The sequence below is a fragment of the Oryctolagus cuniculus genome, chromosome 12 (genome assembly GCF_051225735.1).
Source record: "Oryctolagus cuniculus isolate XC-2025 breed Fujian yellow rabbit chromosome 12, ASM5122573v1, whole genome shotgun sequence".
Taxonomy (NCBI): Eukaryota; Metazoa; Chordata; class Mammalia; order Lagomorpha; family Leporidae; genus Oryctolagus; species Oryctolagus cuniculus.
In genome coordinates, this window is record NC_142878.1 from 69,273,745 (window position 1) to 69,287,820 (window position 14,076).

The 14,076-nt window shown below is 40.6% G+C and overlaps 1 pseudogene; it reads right to left on the reverse strand.

The window, feature by feature from the left end:
- Positions 1-327: 327 nt before the first annotated feature.
- On the reverse strand, positions 328-698 carry LOC100355317 (ribosomal protein eL22-like pseudogene; annotated as a pseudogene).
- Positions 699-14,076: the final 13,378 nt, after the last annotated feature.

Genomic DNA, 14,076 nt, shown 5'->3' on the forward strand with positions numbered 1-14,076 from the left:
GTGAAAATCAGCAAATGGATAGTTTGTCTCTCCTTCATGTTTGATGATCTAAGAAATAATTATATAGAAACTTCAGTCAATCTAAAATACAGAGAGTCATCTCGTACATCCTTGCTTTACCATGATTAGAAAGTTGTAAGTACAAACATCTTTACCTTTGTCTTTGACTCATTGGATGGAAACCATGTTTTCACATTAGAAACACTGTTTTTTTTTTTTTTAAGAATACAATATTTTAATTGGCTAATAAATGAAAAAATCCCTTTCTGGATGTTTCTTTCTTGAGTACTTCATGAGTTAAGGCAAGCTTCTAAGGGGAGGCTTGACCTAATTCTCAGACTCTGATCTGTCTTCATCTTGACTAATCTGGAAGTAACAAAGTTCATAAGTCTCCTTGTCAGATGCAACCACACATACTGAATCATAAAGGAGATTGTTCTTCTTAAGGTACTACTTGGTGAGGTATTTCAAATACCTTTTAGAGAACTGTTTCTCAGAAACAACTGTGATTGTATTCTTGCAGCGTTCAATGTGAACAATATTTCCAAGATTCCAGTTTTCCCATTGAGTTTAACCTTCTCCTGCAGACACCGTTCAAAATTTCCTGAATCGTAAATTCCATCTTCCACAGGATGAGTAAAGTCCTAATTAAACTTCCAGGTTGAGTTCTGAGGCTTTTTGTCTTTCCGTGGTGCCATCTTGAGAGAGCGCAGTAGTGCAGAGAGTAAAAATGCTGTTTCATTTAATACTTCCTTTTTGTTCTCAATATGGATTCAGCCAGCAGCATTCTTTGAGCCTCACATTTTCGTAATACCTATGTCTAGGAAGTTCTGAAAGAGGTCAGTACAAATGAGAACAGCTCGTTATTAATGTAGAGCAGATATAAGGCATAGGTTAGAGAAAGTCACATTTGATGAACTTCAGATTTCTTACATGAAACCTATATTCAGAAATGTCTTCTGAGGTGGAGTGAGAGTAAATAGAGGGGGCTGGATAACGAGTACCTAAACAGTTCTATAGAAGTAACAAGTTTCAGTGTTCCACAAGGAGTGAGACGACTACAGTTCACAATAATGTATTCTATACTGTTGGACTTCAGGTATAGGGAAAGGATAAGGAAATGGAAATGCTAATTAGGCTGATTTCATTATTTCATTAAGTTTAGGTTGGATACACGCGTTGAAATAGTGTACTGCATCCCATAAAGATGTATAAGCACTACACAGGGTTTTTTTTCTTTTTTTGAGTTCTTAATTTTTATTTTATTTAAAATTTTAGGTATACAAATTTCTTGTATTTCATATGTATATATTTAGGGACATAGTGATACGTTCCATCCTACCCTTCCTCCAGCCCATGCTCCTACCCTTCTTCCTCCTCCCTCTCCTATTCCCAATCTTAATTTTTACAAAAATGTATTTTGAGTTTACTTTATACTCATAAGATTAACCCTACACTAAGTAAAGAGTTCAATAAATAGTATTAAAAAATACTGTTCCGAAAAGTGATCCCTGTTAAATATAAGAGTGGGAATAAGAGAGGGAAGAGATGTACAGTTTGGGACATGCTCAATCGGACTTGCCCCACATGGTAGAGTTAGAAACGTGCCAGAGGATTCCAATTCAATCCCATCAAGGTGGCATGTACCAATGCCATCTCACTAGTCCAAGTGATCAATTTCTGTTCACAATTGATCATAATGAAAGGATTAGGAGTCAAAGGGTTCACATAAACAAGACTAGTGTCTGCTAATACTAACTGATAGAATTAAAAAGGAGAGAATGATCCAACATGGGAAGCGGTATATACAGTAGACTCCTAGAATGGCAGATGTCCTAAACAGAACTCTGGCCTCAGAATCAGCCCTTAAGGCATTCAGATCTGGCGGAAGAGCCCATGAGAGTATTTCAGGCATGGAAAGCCAAGACACTCTGGCAAACAAACAAACAAACAAACAAACAAAAAAACAAAAAACACACAAACACACAAAAAAAAACCAATTCACTTTGTGTTTCTATGGGGGTGCAAACTGTTGAAATCTTTACTTAATGCATACTAAACTGATCCTCTGTAAAAAAAAAAAAAAAAAAAGAAAGAAATTATCAATTCCCAACTTGACTCTCACTGGGATTAAACATGACAATAGGTCTGCTCCGATTTCATCATCATTTTAAAAAAAATCATCTATTATTTTTCACTTTATGTTTCTGTGTGGGAGCAAATTGTTGAAATCCTTACTTAATGTATACTAAGCTGATCTTCTGTATATTAAGATAATCGAAAATGAATCTTGATGTGAATGGAAGGGGAGAGGGAGTGGGAAAGGGGAGGGTTGTGGGTGGGAGGGACGGTATGGGGGGGAAGCCATTGTAATCCATAAGTCGTACTTTGGAAATTTATATTCATTAAATAAAAGTTTAAAAAAAAAATGCTGGTGCCGCGGCTCAATAGGCTAATCCTCCGCCTTGCGGTGCTGGCACACTGGGTTCTAGTCCTGATCGGGGCGCTGGATTCTGTCCCGGTTGCCCCTCTTCCAGCCCAGCTCTCTGCTGTGGCCCGGGAGTGCAGTGGAGGATGGACCAGGTCCTTGGGCCCTGCACCCGCATGGGAGACCAGGAGAAGCACCTGGCTCCTGGCTTCAGATCAACGCAGTGCGCCGGCCGCATCGCACTGGCCGCAGCGGCCATTGGAGGGTGAACCAACGGTAAAGGAAGACTTTTCTCCCTGTCTCTCTCTGTCACTGTCCATTCTGCCTGTCCAAAAAAAAAAAAAAAAAAAAAAAAGTTTCTTTACTGACTTTCTTTGAAGGGAATTGAGAGACAGAGAGAGACAGAGAGTGACAGAGATCTTCCATCCACTGGTTCATTTCCCAGTGGCCACAATGGGTTATCTAGTCCAGGCCAAAGCCAGGAGCCTGGAGCTCCATCTGGGTTTCTCATTTCTCTGAAACACTTGGGCCTTCTTCTACTGCTTTCCCCAGGTCACTGGCAGGAAGCTGGATCAGAAGTGGAGCAACCAGAAGATGAACTGGAGCTAAATGGGATGCAAGAATTGAAAGTGGCAGCTTTACCTGCTAGGCCACAATGTTAGCTCTTAACAGGTCACTTTTTGTGTTACAGCTTTCAAGGGTTTTCACAAACATATCATCTCAAGTATCCAACATCACAGTATCATGAGAATAGCTTTGCTGCTCTAAAAATCTGCTGAACTTCACCTTATCTACCCTGAACCTGAACTCCTGGCAAACACAGATTCTTGTACTGTTTCAATAGCTTTGCCTTTTCTAGAACAGTGACAAAGGGTCCAGTGTTGTGGCACGGCGGGTTCGGGTTAAGTTCCTTCTTGGGACTCTGTAAGTGCCTGTTTGAGGCTCAGCTGCTCCACTTCTAATTCAGCCCCCTGCTGGTGGACCTGGGAAGGCATCTAAAAATGGCCTAAGTGCTTAGGCTCCTGACCCTGTGTGGGAGACCCAGAAGTTCCTGGCTCCTGGCTTTGGCCATCTGGGGAGTGAACCAGTGGATGGAAGATCTCTCTCTCTCTCTCTCTCTCTCTCTCTCTTCTCCCTCTCTTTCTGTACTTCTGCCTTTAGATTAGTTTTTTAAAAAAGCATATAGTCATATAGTCATTTAGTTGGAATCACATAGTGTGTAGCCCTTTTAGATTGACTTCCTTCACGTAATAATATGCATTTAAAGTTCTTCATGTGACTTTATAACATTTATTTTTATTGCTGAATAATATTCACTTATGGATGCTCCACTCTTTGTTTATCCAGTAATTTATTAAAGGACATCTTGATTATTTCAAAAAAAAAAAAAAAAAACTACCTAAATGAAAGATCTCTGCGAGTGAGATCCCAGTGGAAAGAACGGGGGCCATCAAAGAAGGAGGTACCTTTCTCTGAAGGGAGGAGAGAACTTCCACTTTGACTATGTTTGACTATGGCCTTGTCTAAATAAGATCAGAGTTAGCAAACTCAAAATGCTTCCATAGCCATGGCAACTCATGACAAGAGCCTAGGGTGATTACTGATGCCATAAACAAGAGTGTCAATTGTTAGGTCAACAACGAGAGTCACTGTGCACTTACTCCCCATGTAGGATTGTCGCTCCCCCTCTTCGTGGAGGAACGACACAGGACCCTGCGCTGTTCTTTCGTCTGCTCGGCCCTCCCCGGGTTTGCTGCTGGTTCTTATCGGGTTGGCTACTGACCCTTCCACCTCCGTGGAAGGGCGGTTCCCCCTGCCACTTTCCCCACTTCCGCAGGGGAGCGGCACACTGCCGGCCGGCTCTCTCGGGGGCTGCACAGGTGTTCCTTCAGCTAGATGTTCCTGGTGCATGTTGTCTCTCTCCTCCTTTATAGTCCTCTTCCACCAATCCCAACTCTGCTACCCACACGCTGAGCACGCTGCTCTCCTCCAATCAGGAGCAGCTCCTGCAGCTTGTCAAGTTGGTGAGAGGCAGCAGTGTAGAAGCTGTTTGTTCCTCTCCCAGCGCCATATTGTGGGAGAGCAGATGTATAGAATAAGTCTTAATTCCAGTAACAGTATAGTCCGAGTTGCTCCCCACATGGGATCTCTGTCCTTAATGTGTTTTTCAATGTGAATTAATGTTACAACTAGTACTCAAACAGTACTTTACACTTTGTGTTTCTGTGTAGGTACAAACGGTTGAAATCTTTACTTAATATATACTAAATTGATCTTCTGTATATAAAGATAATTAAAAATGAATCTTGGCCAGTGCCGTGGCTCACTAGGCTAATCCTCTGCCTGCGGCGCTGACACCCCAGGTTCTAGTCCCAGTCGGGGCGCCAGATTCTGTCCCCGTTGCTCCTCTTTCAGTCCAGCTCTCTGCTGTGGCCGGGAAGGCAGTGGAGGATGGCCCAAGTGCTTGGGCCCTGCACCCTCATGGGAGACCAGGAGAAGCACCTGGCTCCTGGCTTCGGATCGACGCAGCACACTGGCTGCAACGCTCCAGCCATAGTGGCCACTTGGTGGGCGAACCAACGGCAAAGGAAGACCTTTCTCTCTGTCTCTCTCACTGTCTAACTCTGCCTGTCAAAAAAAAAAAAAAAAAAGAAGAAGAAGAAGAAGAAAATGAATCTTGATGTGAATGGGATGGGATTGGACTGGGAGATGGGATGGATGCAGGTGGGAGGGAGGTTATGGGGGAAAAAAGCTGCTATATTTCAAAAGCTGTACTTTGGAAATTTATTAAATAAGTTAAAAAAATACTGTTCCTCAACAGTAGAGACAAGGGCTGTAGACATGCTAATAAATTATTAAAGAAAAGCATATTTCATAAATTAATTAAAAATAACATGAAATATGAGAGCACTTCAAAATGTTCATGCAAATACTCATTATCTTATTTCTTAGAAAGGCAGATACAGACACAGACAGTGTACTACCCTTTGCTGGTACACTTTCCAGATGCCTGCAACAATCAGGACTGGGGTGGGTCACAGCCAGGAGCAAAGAATGCAGTCCAGGTCTCCCAAGTCAATGGCGAGAAGACAACTTCTTACGCCATCATTGCTTCCTCCCAGCACCTGCGTTATCAGAAAGCTGGAGTTAGGATCCAAAACCTGAAGTAGGACCAAGGTGCTCTGATATGGGACATGGGCATCTTAACTGGCATCTTAATGTCCAGGTTACAAACCTGCCCTACGCATTCTCTTTAAATTCCATTTTCCATGAACTTTTTGAAGTCCCCTAATATTTTATAAATGGTCAGTGGGGGAATCATCTTTCTCATTAGTTATGTGAGTTTTCATAGAACTCACTACCCGCCCCCACTCAGCTCTGCTTCAGTGTCAGCTTTGAAGATTGGGCCCGGCCATATAGAACATCTTGTGATAAGTGCCTGAGAATGGCTTGAACATTAAAAAAGAAAATAAGTGGCAGACATTTCATTTCACATAGCTACTGAACAGAGCAGAAGTATTTGCAAGCACTGCCTAAATGACACTGATACGAATGTCCAGGGTGGGATTTTGCTCATGCATTTCATCTCACTCTCAGCTGATTCAAGCTTGGAAATGTGATGGAATCAGCATAAGCCAGCCCGAAGTGGTTGAGGTGTTCACTAATATCTTGGAGGAATGATGTGGTATCATCTGAACAGTGAAGAGGTTTCTAAAAAGTTTCAGTCTTCTTTTAAAATTGAAAAATAATCCATTAATCACAAACATTAGGATCCTGTGTTGATTGATTATGGTTATAGTGCTGTATTTTCTGGACAAATATTAAATACAAAAAGACTTTCTATCCTACCATTTTATTTTCAGGATTTGCCATCTTTGAAATGCCTAAAATGTAAGTTGTATGGAAAGTCTAAAAGAGAATTCATGGTGCCAGAATTGACAGAGGGCAGCAGAAACTTACAAGCTGTCCGTTGGTTGATTCAAAAAGTAATTAATTGCAGCTGCTGTTTTGCAGCAAGATGGGGAAATGTCACCAAATACAGAAAACTCCAAAAAGAATGACAAGGCCGTCCTGTAATCTTCCAGCCCAAACAGAAACGAGATGAATGCATTGTGACTGCTGTAGGTAATGAGACTTTGTGAGATTATTACAAATAGGGTACATAATCAGTGCTCTACAGTTCAGTAAGCATTTTCTGTTGTTTTTATGCATTTGGAGTAGGCCCCAGTAGCATCACAAAGCATTCACTCTTCCTAAATCAGGCGAACATTTTAGCTTAAGACACTGCTTCCAAGTACACTGACTGTCAATTCCTTATGAAGACAAATTTAGAAAAGAAAGAAGACATTACCTTTAGAGAGAGAGGCATTAACAGAGAGACTACCTCCTGTGCCTTTCACCCTACAAAGTACGTATTAGCGGTGCTATCTCATTGACCCACAGCAGGCAGCTATTACTGTTCTGTTTCATACAGGAGAAACTGGGGTCTGGAGAGGTAAATATCCATTGATATCCACTGATAGATGGATATTTTAACCCAAGTCTGTCTCATTCAACATCTCTGATTCTCTGAATTATACTACCCTCCTTCCCACAGTTTCTACAATGAATGGAAATTTATAATTTTTTTCTTTGAGCTTCTCTTTGAAGTGATGTTTACTATGCATTTTAGTGAAAAATGTTCCAGAAAAGCACATGCATTCACTGTGGAGAGACTGGTGAAGCCTGCACTACAAAGGTGAAAAAATGTTGCAATTGTTAATGGATGAGATTGAAGCACCATCCATCACTCTGTACTTGTATTTGCAAAGGTGAACTCATAAATATCCAAAGGTTTTCATTTACTTTTCGTAAAGATTCAAAATAAGGGGATCAAAATAGAATATGAGTACTTTTGGTTTTTAAAATGAAAGGAAGGCATCATCGGTTTAGAAGAATGTCTATAAAGAGGAAGGAAAACATGACTTTTGTACTTAAAGATAGAATGGGATTTTGGCTCTTGAATTGTATCACGGCCAATGGCATCTTAAACACTATGCCATGCACTGCGATATGTGTAATTGGGGATTGTGAGAAAGGAAATGCAGGTGCAGAAAGCAGGCCAACTTTCTAAAGAACCCCTTGCCTTGTGTTGGGAATAATCTCTATTGATAGAACAGCAGATCCAAGATACAAGGGCTTTAATATTACAGAAGATTTTCTTTCCCATAATGCTCAAGACTACTAGGGTAGCCTTCTCATCCTTAATACACACTTTCCTCTCAGTATCCTGGGCTCCTGCATCTACTGTTATATTTGCATGCCAGCCAACACCACAGGGAAGAGCAACGTGCAGACAGCAAGATGCAGAGGTGGTGCAGTTACCATGCTGCTTAGGGCACAGTCGCCTGGCCAACAGGAGGCTGGCACGTGGAGTCTTTGGTTGGTCAACTGGCCACCGGCTCAGCTGTGGCTCTGGAGGGGAGTGTGAGCACAGTCCACAGTGGAGAGCGCCTGCCACACTTTCAGGGGCAGAGGCGCCCAGGACGCTGACCCTGAAGGAGGGTCATGGTGCTGAGATTGAGCGGACAACTTTGCTCTGTCCCTTCAGAGGCCCACTCCCTTTTGAAAAATACCTCTCCTCTTTGCCTTAACTGTCTCTGGAGAGGGGCCAATAAGGGAAAAGATATACATAGTTAAATATGCTAAGGCAGGGTTTTGGCACTGAAATCTCATCAAAAGTGCCAGTCACATTTCTTGCCAGCCAAGCATCTTTTATATAGACAATCATATAATATAGGGATTTTCTGGATTTTTTTAGCCTTTAGGAAGAATAAGACTGTAAGCCAAAAAGACTTCCCTTTCCAATTTTGGGGGTCCATAGAATCAATTCTGAATCCTATTTATTCTAGAAGCCACATGGACAAGAAAAAGAAGTGTGCATTATAAATCATTTCCCCTCTGCCAATCAGAGCTGGAGTTGAAGGTCTAAACTTGAGACTGGTGGGCTCTGCCACCTGAATTATAGACAGAAGGGGAGAAAGCTCTGTTGTGGTCAAAGAGCTGAAAGCAAAAGGCCACTAATGCTTGGGTGTCTTTTAAATTGCTTTCAGTGCTTAGCTCTGACCAATCACTTCATCCTGTCCTCCTTTGGGGAAGTAGTAAATGGTAGGAGAGAAGAAGTTGCAAAGGCATAATTTTCCTCCTCTTCAGTCTGAAGTGTTGAAAGAGTACAAGAAAATAACACACTATAGAAGACATACAACAAAAAACGAGCCAGACATCCAGGGGTTGTTGATTCGTTGGCCTCCACTAAAGTGGTAATTCAAAGAGGAATGCTTAAAACCTATGGCTCTGATGATCACATAAAACTGACTGGCCCAGCTAGGATTCTCTATGGGGCAGCAATCTAGAGGAAACAGGCCACAGGGATGGAAACAGGCCTTCTCGATTCTGGACCACAGGAAGAAGAGATGTGTTAAGGCAGAGACCAGCCAGACAGAACCTGGCTATTAAGACTGTGTGTGGTCTGAGTTTGCTGCTTTTTAAGAGGAATGAAGAGCCCTCTGCTGCCAGCTGTCCCTGTGCTCTGTGCTCTTCTGGGATCCCAGTTGAAGACAGGCTGCTATGATGTAAGCCGAGCAGCCTTTAGTTGACCAACTGATGTGTCCCTCACCCTAAGGATTGGTTCAGAAGTGCTCTGAGGAGCCTGAGTCTTCCCCCTTATTTGCATTTCAGTCCTGAGGTGGTGCTTCTGGAAGTGAAAGGAAGCTAAACTGAACTTGGAACAGAGAAAGAACTCTAGGATGCTGCTCAAGCCCAGAAAACGGAGTCCATAGTTAGTGTGTATATAATAGAAAGCTTCAATTTTCCCACTAGTAAAATGGAAATAATAAATATTCAAGCCATTGGGTTATTATTAATGTAAACCAGCATTATGAGTTCCACAAAAGCAGGAGCAAAACACCTCATGTGATATAAAAGTTCAACACCTTATTAAAATTGTTGTTACAAATTCGATTAGCCATACAGAATGCAGGCTTCTGGGAATAAAATAACAGTCAACAGATGTATTTGTGTCAAAAGGTGCACAACCTAATAGAGGGAGATAGCTATAGAAAGAAAGTAGGACAACAGGGTAATCCTTGTTCTGTAATAGACATCTGTGCAGTTATTTTTCTCATCAGGAAACGTGTGTAGCTAAGGCCACCCATTTTGCCTAATTGAAATCAACAGGAAAAAAGGACACTCTTGAATAATCTCCATACAGAGTCCCACTTACATTTTTTTTTTTTTTGTATCTCAGGAAATCAGATACTACCAATTCAGATTGTCCATCCCCCCTCAGCTGCAAAATCTCTCTTCCGCTTCACATCTTCACATGTTCAAAGCCTTGCTCCATCCCCACCTAGTTTTTGAAGAGCAAATAACATTTCCATGTGTGGTGTTCATATACCTCCAGAAATAATGTACACAAATCACCTCATTGCTGTTCAATACATTGTGAGTCACTGAAAGGGATTGAGAATGTCAGTCTCTGCATAGCAAAGAAATGCTTCCACCTGGAAAGACTCCGGTAGAAATGCCTGTGTTCCAACAAACACCTTGCTGCCTTTCAGCCAGAGGACAAGGTCCCAGCTGGAGGTTAAGAAGACAAAGTGAGTGAGAACTTGGTTAGGGGCATTACAAAGAGAGGGTGGTGACTGTGGAAGCTGTGTGATCTTCAGAGTTAAAGGACAATCATTTTGTTACTGAAAAGAACATGTTTGACATTCCAAAGAGCTGTCCCTTCTTATTAAGGAACTGATGAAACTAGAGTTTTCACTTTCTGGTAAGATTAGCAGGAGATAACATTTGTGAAGATAGGGCATAGACATAATACTACACGTGCATTGAATTTGTGGCTGTATAGGATGCATAAAGTGACTTCTGTCGTGGGAGGCCATGTGACTCAGCAGATGCCCTGGCACATGAGTATTCGCCAAATTCCTGAAAGAAACACTGAGAAACAGATAGCTTCCCAGTGGATCCCAGGAAACTCCTTCTTTCAGTAGTGTGGTCTTTGATGCGCCATTGTCTGTAGTTAGCATATGGTGAAGTTCTTTCCCAGCTCTGGGTGCTTTTCTCATTTCCCATCACCCCTGGGACTGCCATCCAGAGTCAGATCACCTTTATTAGTTTTAGAAACATGTGCGTTGCTATTTCCTGTGACACTTACATTTCCTTCAGCGTCTCTTTCGCACATGTGCTGGAATGGGGCCTGCTCAGGAATATGAAATGTGTTGTCTGACAGTGTAATCCATAGAGCAGAAACCTGCTTCCAGATGCCCTGAGACCCACGTCTCATATTCATGAAAGTGGTTATTACTTTGGGTGCTACTAGGCTGTCGAGCCTCCCCGTTTTTATTAATTGCATCCCTCTGCGGTACTGGATAAAAAAGAAACTGCTGCTTTATGAGTTTTCTCATTTCCCCAATCCTGTAATATTTTGGTGTCTGAATGGGAAAACAAAAAGAAATTCACAAAAGCCACATTTGTTGTTTGCCTCATACAATCAAAATCTGGGAATTGACACCAGAGGTCATGTTTTCAGGAGGAAGGGGGTATGATGGTCATAGATGTCTTTGCCATTTGTAGAAAATGGAGTTTGATTTGGAGATGAAATCCGATCAGCAGAGGGCTGGACAGGGGTTGAGAGACCTTGTTTACTGCCTGAGTACTGATGCTGAATTCCTGGGAAGCTTTAGCGGGACACAACCTGACTGCCTATTCTGCAGCTTCTTCCCATGCGAGTATCAGTGGCCAAGCTTACATCTCTAGATGGAATATTTTTATTTGTAATTCTCTGTGTATGTGAGGATACTTGATATAAAAACTCTAAATTACAGCCAGGATATGCATGTTGTACAAAAACATGGTACCGTTTATTTGGTTTAATGGCTTGTAACATTTAGTGATATTTTTTAAGATCGATTCATTTATTTGGTAGGCAGTGTTAGAGCAAGGGAGATACACAAAGGCATATATACACACGAGGGAAAAAGAGAGAGGTTGCGGGGAGGTCTTCCTTTCTCTGATTCAGTTTCCAAATGACCACAACAGCCAGGGCTGGGCCAAACTGAAGCCAGTAGTCAGGAACTTCTTCCCAGTCTCCCATGTGGATGTAGAGACCCAAGGATTTGGGCTATGTTCCACCACTTTCCCAGGTATAGCATCAGGGAGCTAGACTGGAAGTGTAGCAGCCAGGACTTGAAATGGTACCCATATAGGATGCTGGTGTCAAAGGCAGCAGACCAAACCACTATGCCACAATGCCAATGCCACGTTTAATGATTTTTTTAACAAAAGGACCCACATTTTCTTTTCATACAAGACCACACAACATGCCTTTGGCCTTGGTTATTGAACATCATTTGTAACTAAGAAAACTTTAGATATATGTAGACATAAGTGGATAGATAACCACACTGTAAATTTTATTTTTCAGTGATATAAATTAATAATTTGCCTGATGTTTGCCAAGAGAATTTGGTTTTCACATAAATGTACTCAATATTAATTGGTTTATTAGAATACTTACAGAAGTAATTTCTGCCTCATTTTGTAAGAGGCAGCCATTATTGTTTTATGGGAAAACTAATAGTCTCCTGGAAAATATCATTCATTGGGTCAAGGCTACTTTTTATTCCTTCAGTATTTTTGAAAAGACTGTAAATTGTAGGTAGAAACTGTCTTATATTACCTAAAATTCCTGAGTGGCTGACAGCTGTCAGGCAGAATTCTAGACACGAGTCAACTCAACCACATGAACAGAGTGACAGCTACTGCTGTGTCTGTCATTATAAACTATAATTAATCATTTTTTTCTGAAAATGACTTGTTATAATTTATCAGTGATATTCACAAATATATTGGTGTAAGGGGTGTAACTATGATTAGCCAGTTTAGTTCTTGCGACAAAGTTGTGATAGAACCATCCACATCACTTCAACACTTTTGCTTTCTTTTCCCCTAGCATATGAAACTAATAAGTTCAAATTGATTATTTTTTAGGAGTTGGGATTTTGGTTATTTCATTAGCGGGAATGGCAGAGAGGAAGGCTCAGCAGTTGTTATTTGCTCAAGTTCTTGTGCACAGAAATTTATATGTGAATCACTCACAAATGCTATGGGGTATTGCATTCTTAGTATAGGACTTATTGGCCTTCTGATTATTTAATTGGACAATCTGAGAACCATGATTTTAAGGTGATGATTGGAAGGAAACCAATTCTCATATTGTCATTATATTCTTTTCATTACACACAAACATTTATATTTTCCTCTAGGAAATTATGGTTTAGTAGGAATACAGCATATATAAATTGATTTAAAAATCATATTCAATTTGGAGATGAGCTCTGATAAAATAAGTAGAGAGCTGGACTGGAATTAGGAGACCTGGGTTATTGCCTGAATTCTGATATTCACTTTATTTGAAGATTTAGCTAGACACACCACTATTTCCTGCACTACACACTAAAAATATAGGAGGGCCACCTAATTTAGGCTAGAGGAGTAAGGAAGGAAATCCCATTAAACTTATACCTGAATGACATTAGTAGCTAGCTTGAATCTACAATCTGACCGTAAAGATATCTTGAAAATGCAGAAAATATGAACCAAAGAGAATGGATAAGTTAGAGTTATGTGATAAAAACTGTAGTCTGGTCAAATATGAGGATAATGAAGAAATTGATATAAAGGAGAGAACTAAACTTTAAACAAAAAATAACAGTAGTTGGTGAGAGTTGATGTGGATTCACAATCAGTGGACTTCGGGTGCAGAATCTGAAGATGGGAATTCAAATTTGTAGTATCAGGTGCTTCTAGAAATGCTTTAGTTCCTGTAAGAAGTACGATGTGCACTCTTTGAGGGTGTAGACTCTGCCTTGTTTATTGCTATGTCACAAGGTACATAGGCAATTTTCTGGATAATACGCCCCCTATTCATGTGCTGGACAGTTGAATGCAGTATCTAGGAAGCATGTAGATGAAGCCATTGCAACTTAGAAGGCATATTTGTCCAAGTCAAACCAAGATGAAATTTGTAACTAAGCTACACACCTATAAACTGTCTTCCTGGATAACTTCTTTACAAACTCAGTAACACACTAGCTGTGCTTATTGTAGCTGAACAGACAAAGAGAGCAGAGGCACATCACAGCTTATGAATGGAGTTAAAGTGTTCTTAGAACACTAATTCTTTTTTAAAGGAAGGCTTAAGAGATGTTTCAGAGCCTAAATTATCATTTTTAACTTCTCTGTATGTTGCTGTTGTAATATATTAACCTCTCCATTGATAGAGTATGTAGGCTTCTAGGCAGCTAATGACTTCTTTTAAGGATAAGCTAGAAACATTTGTCCCTTGAAAAGTGAAAATAATGAAGAAAAGTGGAGAATACACAGTTTCCAGATTTTTTGTCTTGATTATTTGAAGAAGACATGCAGAGTACATAATAAATGCTCTTATACTGCATTTTTTGTGTAAAATTCCAGACTGTTTATAAATGCCTTATAAATTTCCATACATTTTCCTTGTATTTGAATATCTTAAAAAATACCTAATTGTAATCTTTGGCAAATGTGCATTTATGGATGTGATTTTAACTATAGAGAAACACACTATA